The 12,255-nt window shown below is 42.2% G+C and overlaps 1 pseudogene; it reads left to right on the plus strand.

The window, feature by feature from the left end:
* Positions 1–2,076: 2,076 nt before the first annotated feature.
* The window catches only part of LOC139027651 (MAP3K12-binding inhibitory protein 1-like), a 38,947-nt pseudogene continuing 28,768 nt past the window's right edge, over positions 2,077–12,255 (plus strand).

Below are 12,255 nucleotides of genomic sequence, written 5' to 3' on the forward strand. Positions count from 1 at the left end.
TATATATATATATATATGTGCATTTAATTTTCCCTGAGACAATGAAGTATACTATCATGGATTGTCTGCTGTGCAGTTTGCATTAAACGCTCAGTCTGTGATATTTACAGCAGTTTGCATTAAGTGCTTGTTCACCCTCATTGATTAGTCAAGTGCATGTTTAGAAACCTCGCTGATGATGAGCATCTGGTAGGCAGGAAATATAGGGCCTGGTATTAATACTTACAGTTTACACTGTTACTGTATTGCMTTTATCTTTTTTAAAACTGTTAAATTGTAGTTGTTTAACATGAGTCCAGACACAGGAAATGACATGATTTAGTTTTTAATAGGTGAAGTATAACTAGCACTTCTTTTGAGCTACGGAAAGAAGCTGAAGGTCATAAATATCCCTGGCATCTCCAGTATAGGCGTGTACTGAATATTGCTCTCAAACTGAAACAGGAAAAAGTGGATATCATAAATTCCCCAACAAAAACACAACATTTCAGAAACCAACTCCGCTTGTCTTTCTCATTTCCTGCCACTCTCTCCCCCTTCTCTCTCCCCCTTCTCTCTCCCCCTCCCTCCTTTTCTGTTTCTTCTCTTTCTCCGTCAAGATCATCTGCTAGTGGAGACCAGACAGATGGGCTAAATAAGCAGCTTTTTACTGTGCTGCAGGTGGCTGATGGTGGAGCAGCAAGAGGATCTCCCTCTTCAGACCCCTCCACCACCAGCTCATGACTGCCTCCTCCCGACTCCAACACAAACTCTTTACACCTGCAAATGCCCCAAATTCCTCTTCTAAATAAAGCTCAAATAATTGATCATAGCCATGAAGTTATCCAGTTCATAATAATTAATAATTACAATAAACTTGTATTTGTTTAGCACCTTTCATACAATACATTGCAGCCTAAAGTGCACTGGTTCGTGCAAAGATTGTTTCATGTTATTTCAATGATTGTTTATTTTGTTTTACAGCACAATTTCTAAGATATTTGCTGAGCACAGAATCAAATTTAGAATCATATTCTTATTTTATTTAGTATTTTTTATATTTAAGGGAAGTCAGTTGTTCGTCAATCATACACATGCAGTCAGTCAGTCAGTAAATCAGACAAATGAAATGAGCAGCATTTAATTTTCTAGCTCCTCTCGGCGTGGGAATATACAACCACAGCTCAGCATGTCAAAAGATGTCAAGTGTTACAGTTCCCTTCCTGCTGCAAGGAGAGGAAAAATCCCCCTAGAAATGAATTAAAGTGAAAGGCTAGTCTCTAAACCCTTTCCTAAAATGATTAACCCCTCCACCAGGACATTATGTGGAYCAGCTCTGAGTACTCACTGCTTTMTTATTGCTGTTAATTGTTCTTTTTCTGTTGTTGCCTTCCTTCATTAGTCTCCCCTCATTATATGAAAAGAGGGGAAAATGTCGACCTGAATAGGGGAAGGAGATTTTCCCACAGTCCCTCAACACAGAGAAATACACCATTGTGGGCCAGGCCAGGCAGGTTCCCATCCCTTGTGTGACACACACACACACACACACACACATACACACACATACACACACATACACACACACACACACACACACTTGAATGACAAGTCTTTCACTTTGTGTCTAAATTGTAAAATGGTGAATAATATAGTCCGGGTAACAGGGTAAGTACCCCCAGTCATTCACTTTATGTCAAACTGATGGATCGTTCACTCAGGTAACACTGCAGTGTTTAATTGGTATTTTATATCATACCACCTGTGTCCCAAATGACACCCTATTCCCTAAATAGTGCAATGCTTGTGAATAATTTTAGCCCATAGGGTTCTAGTATACACTAGGAAAATTGAGTGTGATTTGTATTTGTCTTGGAATAGTTAAATGCACAAATACAACTCATTTCAATAATAAGAAATACTGCAATATGTCAGCATAATGTAATTTCTTTGGATGTCCCAAATGAACCAAATGAACCAAATGAACCCGTCTGGGGAATTGTCTGGGCAAAACACTGTATGTAACCTCTTGTGATTATAAAGAATTTAAAAAACGGATGCTTTAATGCATTTAAAAAGCATCAATCATGTCGTAATATGTCGTAACAGCTAACATAACGTGTCATAACCTGTTTATTATACGGTCATAACACTGTCATGACACATATTTAATACCTGTTGTGACATATTGTGTTATTTTATGGCTGGTTATGACACCTACATAAGAGTGTCAAAACCCACAAAACCTACCACACGAGGCAAAATATTCCATTACACCATAGGCTAGTTATGTTATATAATAAATAAATATATTGACCATGTTAAATTATCATTGTAATTGTGCACACATTGATGTCAGACATGCACCTACCCCARTGTTCTGTTGCTGATGACTGGGATGAATGTAGGAGCAGATTTCAGGAGCAGGACAACACACCCTCTTTTTGACTGATGACTGATATATGGGCATGTACGTGATAGGCCTATCTGGCTTATATGATTATGAYGATCATAAYGCTTCTTGGCAGTGTCATAAAGTGAATTTTCTTAGTCCAAGTAAAGTTGCAAAGGATGGTCATAATGCTTCATGACAGTGTCATAAMGTGTGTTTTCTACAAGTTYTTTAAAATATGATGAAAGAAACATGACTGTAAAGAATTCATTACAATAACAACAAAGGACTTATTAAGAAACAAACGTTCAAATGAAAGGAATCTTCTTGGCAGGGACAAAACGAAYTGGAATAAATGTGGGATGTGACATTCTGTCACAACCAGTCATAAAATAACACAATATATGTCATAACAGGTGTAAATATATGGGTCAGGACAGTGTTATGACCATATTATGACAGGTTATGTCAGCTGTTATGACATATGACATGGGTGTCAAATAAAGTGTAACCCAAAAAACTATTGTTCATACAAGAAAGACATTCTGAGACTATTATTTGATTACCAGGTCTTTGCTACTAATACATGTCCCATTGAGTGTGGGACATAAAAGTTAAGTGTTAACTTTAAGTGGTCTAGTCAATATTTAGGACTTTAGTTCTGAGTACCGATTCAGATATGATGCATGTTAAATCAATAAGCTGTAGAAAAAAAGGAGGAAGGGAAGCATTGCTAATGTACACAATAGTACATTTTGCTAGACAGAATGTGCTCTTTGGTAAAAGGGGTAAATTGGTCATCAAAAAGAAAGGAGGACCAAGGCACTCTTCATACAATTAATTAAAATGCCTTTATTTGTATGGCATGTTCAATGGAAACAAAGATTAAAACCTCTGACGCATTTAGATGAAGGCCATGCAGACGAAACACGTAGGAGTTTTTAAACTTTGTTTCTATTGAACATGCCATACAAATAAAGGTATTTTAATTAATTAAATGAGTTTTGACTAACCAAGTCATTGGTTCATTTGTTAGGCGTTTCTACCTATCATCTTGAGTCCCTGCTGCTATTCTAAAATGTATAGTCTATTATCTATTTATTCCATAATGATTATATTTACCTACAAAGATAGTGGAGAATAGATTTTAAATGGACATAATGTAAACTCAGCAAATAAAGAAACATCCTCTCACTGTCAACTGCGTTTATTTTCAGCAAACTTAACATGTGTAAATATTTGTATGAACATAACTAGATTCAACAACTGAGACATAAACTGACAAGTTCCACAGACATGTGACTAACAGAAATGGAATAATGTGTCCCTGAACAAAGGGGGGGTCAAAATCAAAAGTAACAGTCAGTATCTGGTGTGGCCACCAGCTGCATTAAGTACTGCAGTGCATCTCCTCCTCTGGACTGCACCAGATTGCCAGTTCTTGCTGTGAGATGTTACCCCACTCTTCCACCAGGTCACTTGCAAGTTCCCGGACATTTCTGGGGGAATGGCCCTAGCCCTCACCCTCCATACAACAGGTTCCAGGTGCTCAATGGGATTGAGATCCGGGCGCTTCGCGGCCATGGCAGAACACTGACATTCCTGTCTTGCAGGAAATCAGCACAGAACGAGCAGTATGGCTGGTGGCATTATCATGCTGGATGGTCATGTCAGGATGAGCCTGCAGGAAGGGTACCACATGTGGAGGAGGATGTCTTCCCTGTAACGCACAGCATTGAGATTGCCTGCAATGACAACAAGCTCAGTCCGATGATGCAGTGACACACCGCCCCAGACCATGACGACCCTCCACCTCCAAATCGATCGCTCCAGAGTACAGGCCTCGGTTTAAATGCTCATTCCTTCAATGATAAACACGAATCCGACTATCACCCTGGTGATACAAAACCACAACGCGTCAGTGAAGAGCACTTTTGCCAGTCCTGTCTGGTCCAGCGACGGTGGGTTTGTGCCCATAGACAACGCTGTTGCCGGTGATGTCTGGTGAGGACCTGCCTTACAACAGGCCTACAAGTCCTCAGTCCAGCCTCTCTCAGCCTATTGCGGACAGTCTGAGCACTGATGGAGGATTGTTGTTCCTGGTGTAAATTGGGCAGTGTTGTTGCCATCCTCTACCTGTCCCGCAGGTGTGATGTTCGATGTACCAATCCTGTGCAGGTGTGTTACATGTGGTCTGCCATTGCGAGGACGATCAGCTTCCGTCGTCTCCCTGTAGGCTGTCTTAGGTCTCACAGTACGGACATTGCAATTTATTCCCTGGCCACATCTGAAGTCCTCATGCCTCCTTGCAGCATGCCTAAGGCACGTCCACGCAGGATGAGCAGGGACCCTGGGCATCTTTCTTTTGGTGTTTTTCAGAGTCAGTAGAAAGGCCTCTTTAGTGTCCTAAGTTTTCATAACTGTGACCTTAATTGTAAGCTGTAGTGTCTTAACGACCGTTCCACAGGTACATGTTCATTAATTATTTATGGTTCATTGAACAAGCATGGAAACAGTGTTTAAACCCTTTACAATGAAGATCTGTGAAGTTATTTGGATTTTTACGAAATCTTTGAAAGACAGCGTCCTGAAATAGGGACGTTTTTTGTGTTGTTGCTGAGTATAGATTTTTTTTCAGTTTAGGTTTATACTAATGCCAACTTGTTGAATGTTTTATGATCATTATGTGTCTTTCTTTTACTATTTGTGTGGCTTCGTAATACAACTTCCGGTATTGAGAGATCGCTGTTAACCAATCAATGAGCCCATGATTGAGACGTGGCAGCACAATGGCGGACAGGAAGAGTTAATTGAAAAAAACGTTGTAGGGGATAAACAAATGGGAAATGTTTGCACAACGTCGTCTAGCAAGGACATATGGCCTGGCCTTGCTGCTGTTCCAGTTTCAACTGTTCTCCTGCGGCTATGGAACCCTGACCTGTGCACCGGACGTGCTACCTGTCCCAGACCTGCTTTTTCAACTCTCTAGAGACCGCAGGAGCGGTAGAGATACTCTTAATGATCGACTATGAAAAGCCAACTGACATTTACTCCTGATTATTATTTGACCATGCTGTCATTATGAACATTTGAACATCTTGGCCATTTCTGTTATAATCTCCACCCGGCACAGCCAGAAGAGGACTGGCCACCCCTCATAGCCTGGTTCCTCTCTAGGTTTCTTCCTAGGTTTGGCCTTTCTAGGGAGTTTTTCCTAGCCACCGTGCTTCTACACCTGCATTGCTTGCTATTTGGGGTTTTAGGCTGGGTTCCTGTACAGCACTTCGAGATATTAGCTGATGTACGAAGGGCTATATAAAATAAACTTGATATTGATTGAATCAAATACAGAGACAATATTAATGATTTTGATCTGCTCACAGACTTCGGGAGTGAGGTTGGTATAATAATGGTTTTACACAATCTAATCCAGCTACAGTAGCGTCGATCACTGCAAGAGAGATGCCCACGAGATGTGCAGCATATATTAATGTCAAATATGTCAAATATTAAATTATACAATGTTCAAAGAATGGTTTCACTGTATCTTGCTTGCTTCTCGGCAGGACAGTAGGCTGCTAGCTACTACTAACTAGCAGTGTTTACATTTGCCAGAAGATAACGACTCTACTGTTACACATCTTTACACTGAGCTGCACTGSGGTCGGAMYGTAATCATGGTTACATTAAAAGACTGCATGGAGACGGTGGGAGATATGGATCAGAAAACGTACCTCAATGCAGGGATGGGATATGCCACTGTACTCCAAATTGTACTTTTATCCACACGGCTCCATTGAGAAGATTGGAATACTGCCAGTTTCTTCTGGAAACTGCCATTTYGTCTTCATCCTAGCTAGCAGTAGCCAYCTCAGCCTTTTTTATCATCATTTTGGAATGGCAGTGTCAGACAATCAGCACCTTTGTTGTTCAACATGACGTGCCATTCCAAAATGGTACAATTTGGAGTACAGTGGCATATCCCATCCCTGCATCGAGGTACATTTTCCGGTCCATATCTCGCGCCGGCTCCACGGTGTCTTAATGTAACCATGATTGCGTTCYGACCCCAGTGCAGCTCAGTGTATACAAGCTTAAAGGTAGGGCCGGTATCTTCTGCCAATGTTTACATATAGACTACTAGCTGGCTGTAGCAGTGTTTACATATAGACTACTAGCAGTGTTTACATATAGACTTACAGCTGGGCTGTAGCATGTTTATATAGAGACTACTAGCTGGCTGTAGCAGTGTTCACATATTAGACTACTAGCTGCGTGTAGCAGTGTTTATATTAGGGACTACTTACTGGCTGTAGCAGTGTTTACATATAGACTACTAAGCTGAGCTGTAGCCCAGTGATTTATATATAGACACTAGCTGTGTTACATATAGACTACGTAGCTGGGGCTGTAAAGCAGTGTCTACATAGACTACTAGCTGGCTGTAGCAGTTTATATATATAGACTACATAGCTGGCTGTAGCAGTGTTCACATATAGACTACTAGCTGGCTGTAGACAGTGTTTACATATAGACTACTAGCTGGCCTGTAGCAGTGTCTACATTATATACTACTAGCTGGTTTAGCAGTTTCTATATAAAGGCAAGATACACCTCCACGAGATGGAAAGTGGCCGGAAATTCCTACTTCTCCAAATTAATTCACACAATTTTTGCTGTAAGCTACTAAGGCTATAAACTGTATATTATTTTCAGGGCTAAAAAAACAAAAATAACAGCAAAGGTAGTTAATACTACAATTAGCCTATTGCTAATTACTAATTTGTACATTGCTGCATGAATTGTGACTTTTGCATTTAGCCTAGTATATAGGAATATATGTAACACTGCTACAGCCAGCTATAGTTCTATGTAGACACTGCTACACCAACTAGTAGTCTATGTAGACACTGCTACAGCCACTGTAGTCTATATGTAAACATGCTAGTAGTCTATAGTGACACTGCTTACAGCCAACATACTAGGTAGACACTGCTACAGCCAGCATATAGTCTATATGTAACACTGCTACAACCAGCGTAGATTCTATATGTAGACACTGCTACAGCCAGTAGTCTATGTTAACACTGTACAGCCAGCATTCGTATCATGTAGACACTGCTACAGCCACTAGAGTCTTGACGCAACCAGTAGTCTATATAGTAGACACTGCTACAGCCAGCTCAGGAGTGCATATGTAAACACTGCTACAGCCAGCTAGTAGTCTATAGTGAACACTGCTACAGCCCCAGCTAGTAGTCTATATATAAACACTGCTACAGCCAGCTAGTAGTCTATATGTAAACACTGCTAGTAGTCTATATGTAGACACTGCTACAGCAGCTAGTAGTCTATATGTAAACACTGCTAGTAGTCTATATGTAGACACTGCTACAGCCAACTAGTAGTCTATGTAGACACTGCTACAGCCAGCTAGTAGTCTATATGTAAACACTGCTACAACAACTAGTAATCATATTAGACACTGCTACAGCCAGATAGTAGTCTATATGTAACACTGTTACAGCCAGCTAGTAGTCTATATGTAACACTGCTACAGCCAACTAGGTAGTCTTAATCTGACACTGCTACAGCCAGCTAGTAGTCTATATGAGACATGCACAGCAGCTAGTAGTCTATATGTAAACACTGCTACACCAGCTAGTAGTCTATATGTGAACATTGCTACAGCCCAGCGAGGAGGCAGAGTAAAACGGCGAACCAGAACAGACTCGAAACGACACAAGACAAAAGAGAAAAACCACCGCGCCACAGAAGACTACTAGCTTGGCTGTAGCAGTGTTCTACATATAGGACTACTAGCTGGCTGTTAGCAGTGTCTAAATAGCTACTAGTTGGCTGTAGCAGTTGTCTTACATATAGACACTAGCTGGTGTAGCAGTGTCTACATTATAGACTACTAGCTGGCTGTAGCAGTGTCTACATAGACTACTAGTGCTTGTAGCAGTGTCTACATTATAGTCACTACTAGCAGTGTTTACATATAGACTACTAGCTGGCTGTAGCAGTGTCTACATATAGACTACTAGCAGTGTTTACATATAGACTACTAGCTGGCTGTAGCAGTGTTTATATATAGAACTACTAGTGGTGTAGCAGTGTTTCACATATAGACTACTAGCTGGCTGTAGCACGTGTTTACATATAGACTACTAGCTGGCTGTAGCAGTGTCTACATATAGACTACTAGCTGGCTGTAGCAGTGTCTAGATAGACTACTAGTTGGCCTGTAGCAGTGTCTACATAATAGACTACTAGCTGGCTGTAACAGTGTCTACATATAGACTACTATCTGGCTGTAGCAGTGTCTAACATATAGATTACTAGCTGGTTGTAGCAGTGTTTACATATAGACTACTAGCTGGCTGTAGCAGTGTCTACATAGACTACTAGTTGTGGCTGTAGCAGTGTCACATATAGACTTACTAGCAGTGTTTACATATAGACTACTACTGGCTTGTTAGCCAGTGTCTACATAGACTACTAGTTGGCTGTAGCAGTGTCTACATATAGACTACTAGCTGGCTGTAGCAGTGTTTACATAGATTTCCTATATCTAGCAGGCTAAATGCAACAAAGTCACAATTCATGCAGCAATGTAACAAATAATAGTAATTTTAGCAAATAGGCTAATTGTAGTATTAACTACCTTTGCTTGTTATTTTTGTTTTTTTAGCCCTGAAAATAATATACAGTTTATAGCCTTAGTAGCTTACAGCAAAAATTGTGTGAATTAATTTGGGAGAAGTAAGGAAATAGCTATCCATTTTCAAGCAGATTTGTGATTATTTATTTTGTCAATGTTTTTAATTTCAAGCTGAAAGTGGGTGAACCTGCTCTGAAAATCAACACCAGCATAGAAGCAGAGGATGGGACTTCTCTTCAAGCTGCTCGTCATGTGCTCACCTGTCTTCAGCAGCACATGTTCAAACTACAGGTAGACCACAGTCTCAAAACGATGTGCTGACAGGTGCACAAATGGATGCTGGCTTTCAGTGTTGTCAGATGTGAAATCTGAAGTGTCGAAAATTAAGGATGCAAGTACCAATGCAACACTTCTGTCAGTGTATATATCTTTTTTTTTAAATGGTGTTCATGCATTTCTATGTATTCTTTGTTTTTTCTTCTTTGTGTCCTATTAGTTCATTGATTTACAAAGTGTATGTTGATTGAGACTTCACCGTCCACTCCCCATAACGTATTTCTTATCCTGTTTCCTCTCTTTACTGTCAGTATCAGACAACCTGAGGGTACTGGTGGARGCAGAAGACCAGTCCACATCTTCAAAAAAGCAACCTATCAGAGGGCAACAAGAAATAAACGATTACCACAGTCTCATCTGATGGGGAGATGACCGTAGACTCTGAGCCCGTTCTACYTGCATCTCAGCCAACCAGGCCAGAGCTAGAGGAGGAGGGCAAGTTGCAAGTGATGGCCTCATGTCGCAGGCTGATGATCTCAGCGTTCAGATCAKAGCCAACAAATCAGAGGTGAGTGAYTGTAGCTTTTGTCATTGGTCAGCTCCGCTCAGCTGTACTGAAGCTGCTGTTTATACAGGAGTATTCCTATTCTCTGCTAAAGCTAATGAATAATGATAAGTAATCGCCTCTGAGTGTGCAGCACACTTTGCAATAACATAGTAGTGAATCAAATGCTTGATCAAGACCTCATGATAAGCCAGTTTAGCACAGAATAAAGGATCCTTCAGAGTGCTGCTGTCAGGGAACTTGTGTGTGTTTGTGTGGTCGCCGACTGCAGTGCGGTGGCAGTAGCAGGAGGACTTTGAGAGAGGGCCAGGCCATTCATAGATGATGAAGTGGATGCTCATTACTTTAGAGAGATTGCATGTGGATGACAGACAAGAGGATGTCAGGGCTTGTATATTTCATTGTATATTTGTTTTGGTAGCAAAAAGAAACAGGATTTGTAGTGCAATTGAACATTTTTGGTATTCCGAATGTGAATAAATGTCATGTGCTGTTTGGATGAGAAGGATCCTTCCCCCTTTGCTTGGCCCTGGCTTATTACCATTTGTATTTGTATTTATTATGGATCCCCATTAGCTGCTGCCAAGGCGTTTGTGCTTGAAACTGGATTTTAAAGAGGTAAACTTCACATAGACTGAAATGGACTGTGGTTTGATTTCAATAGCTCATCAATTCAGCCCTGTCACCCCTCTCTCTCTCCAACTATGTCTCGTCTCCTCCTCTACTACTATAGACTGATAGGTGGATATCTGCATTTATAGAGCACAAGCCACTGGAGATCAATGAAGACAAGGTGAGGGACTTTTGCAACGTGATCGACTGAAATCAGGGTAAGAATTGGAGTGAGGTGTGGGGTGAGGAGAGGTGCAGAGAGAGATGCGTAGAGGCCCATTATCAGCAACCAATGGCACGTTGTGTTAGCTAATCAATGTTTATAATTTTCAAAGGCTAATTGATCATTAAAACCCTTTGCAATTATGTTAGCACAGCTGAAAACTGGTGTTCTGATTAAAGAAGCAATAAAACTGGCTTTCTTTATACTAGTTGAGTATCTGAGCATCAGCATTTGTGGGTTCGATTACAGGCTCAAAATCGCCAGAAAAAAAAAAAATATTCTGAAACTCGTCAAACTTGGATTGCTAACACAACGTGCCATTGGACACAATCGTGATGGTTGCTGATAATGGGCCTTTGTACGCCTATGTAGATATTACATAAAAAATCTGCCGTTTCCAGCTACAATAGTCATTTACAACAATAACAATGTCTACACTGTATTCTGATTAATTGGATGTTATTTTAATGGACAAAAAAGTGCTTTCCTTCAAAAACAAGGACATTTCTAAGTGACCCAAACTTTTGAACGGTAGTGTATGTTGAAGAGGGTGGAGCTTAAGCTGCATCCCTATCTCACACTCACACCTCTCCCACACCTCACTCCACACCTCATCCACACCACACCCACACCACACCTCACTCACTCCACACCTCACCCCTCCACACCACACCACACCTCACTCCACACCACACCACACCACACCTCACCCACACCTCACTCACACCTCACTCCACACCTCACACCACACCTCACACCAACACCACACCTCACACCACACCTCAACACCACACCACACCTCACTCCACACCTCACACCACACCTCACACCACACCACACCTCACTCCACACCACACCACACCTCACTCCACACCACACCACACCTCACTCCTCACTCACACCTCACTCCACACCTCACTCCACACCTCACTCCCACACCTCCACCACACCTCACTCACACCTCACTCCACACCTCTCCCCACACCTCACTCACACCTCACTCCAACATCTCTCCCCACACCTCACGCACACCTCATCCCACACCTCTCCCCACACCTCACTCACACCTCCACACTCACACCTCTCCCACACCTCTCCCACACCTCACTCCACACCTCACCCCACACCTCTCCCACCACCTCACTCCACCTCACCCACACCTCTCCCCACACCTCTCCCACACCTCACCCACACATCGCACTCACACCTCACTCCACACCTCACTCCACACCACTCACACTCTCCCCACACCTCTCCCCACACCTCACCCACACCTCTCCCCCCACACCCTCCCCACACACACCACACCTCACTCCACACCTCACTCACACCTCTCCCACACTCACTCACACCTCTCCCCACACCCTCACTCACACCTCTCCCCACACCTCTCCCCACACCTCACTCCACACCTCTCCCCCACTCTCCCCACACCTCACCACACCTCTCACACCTCTCCCCCACCTCTCCCACACCCTCCACTCACACCTCTCCCCACACCTCCCCACACTCTCTCTCCCACAGCCTCCTCCCATCACACC

The sequence above is a fragment of the Salvelinus sp. IW2-2015 genome, linkage group LG4q.2 (assembly GCF_002910315.2).
Source record: "Salvelinus sp. IW2-2015 linkage group LG4q.2, ASM291031v2, whole genome shotgun sequence".
Lineage (NCBI taxonomy): Eukaryota > Metazoa > Chordata > Actinopteri > Salmoniformes > Salmonidae > Salvelinus > Salvelinus sp. IW2-2015.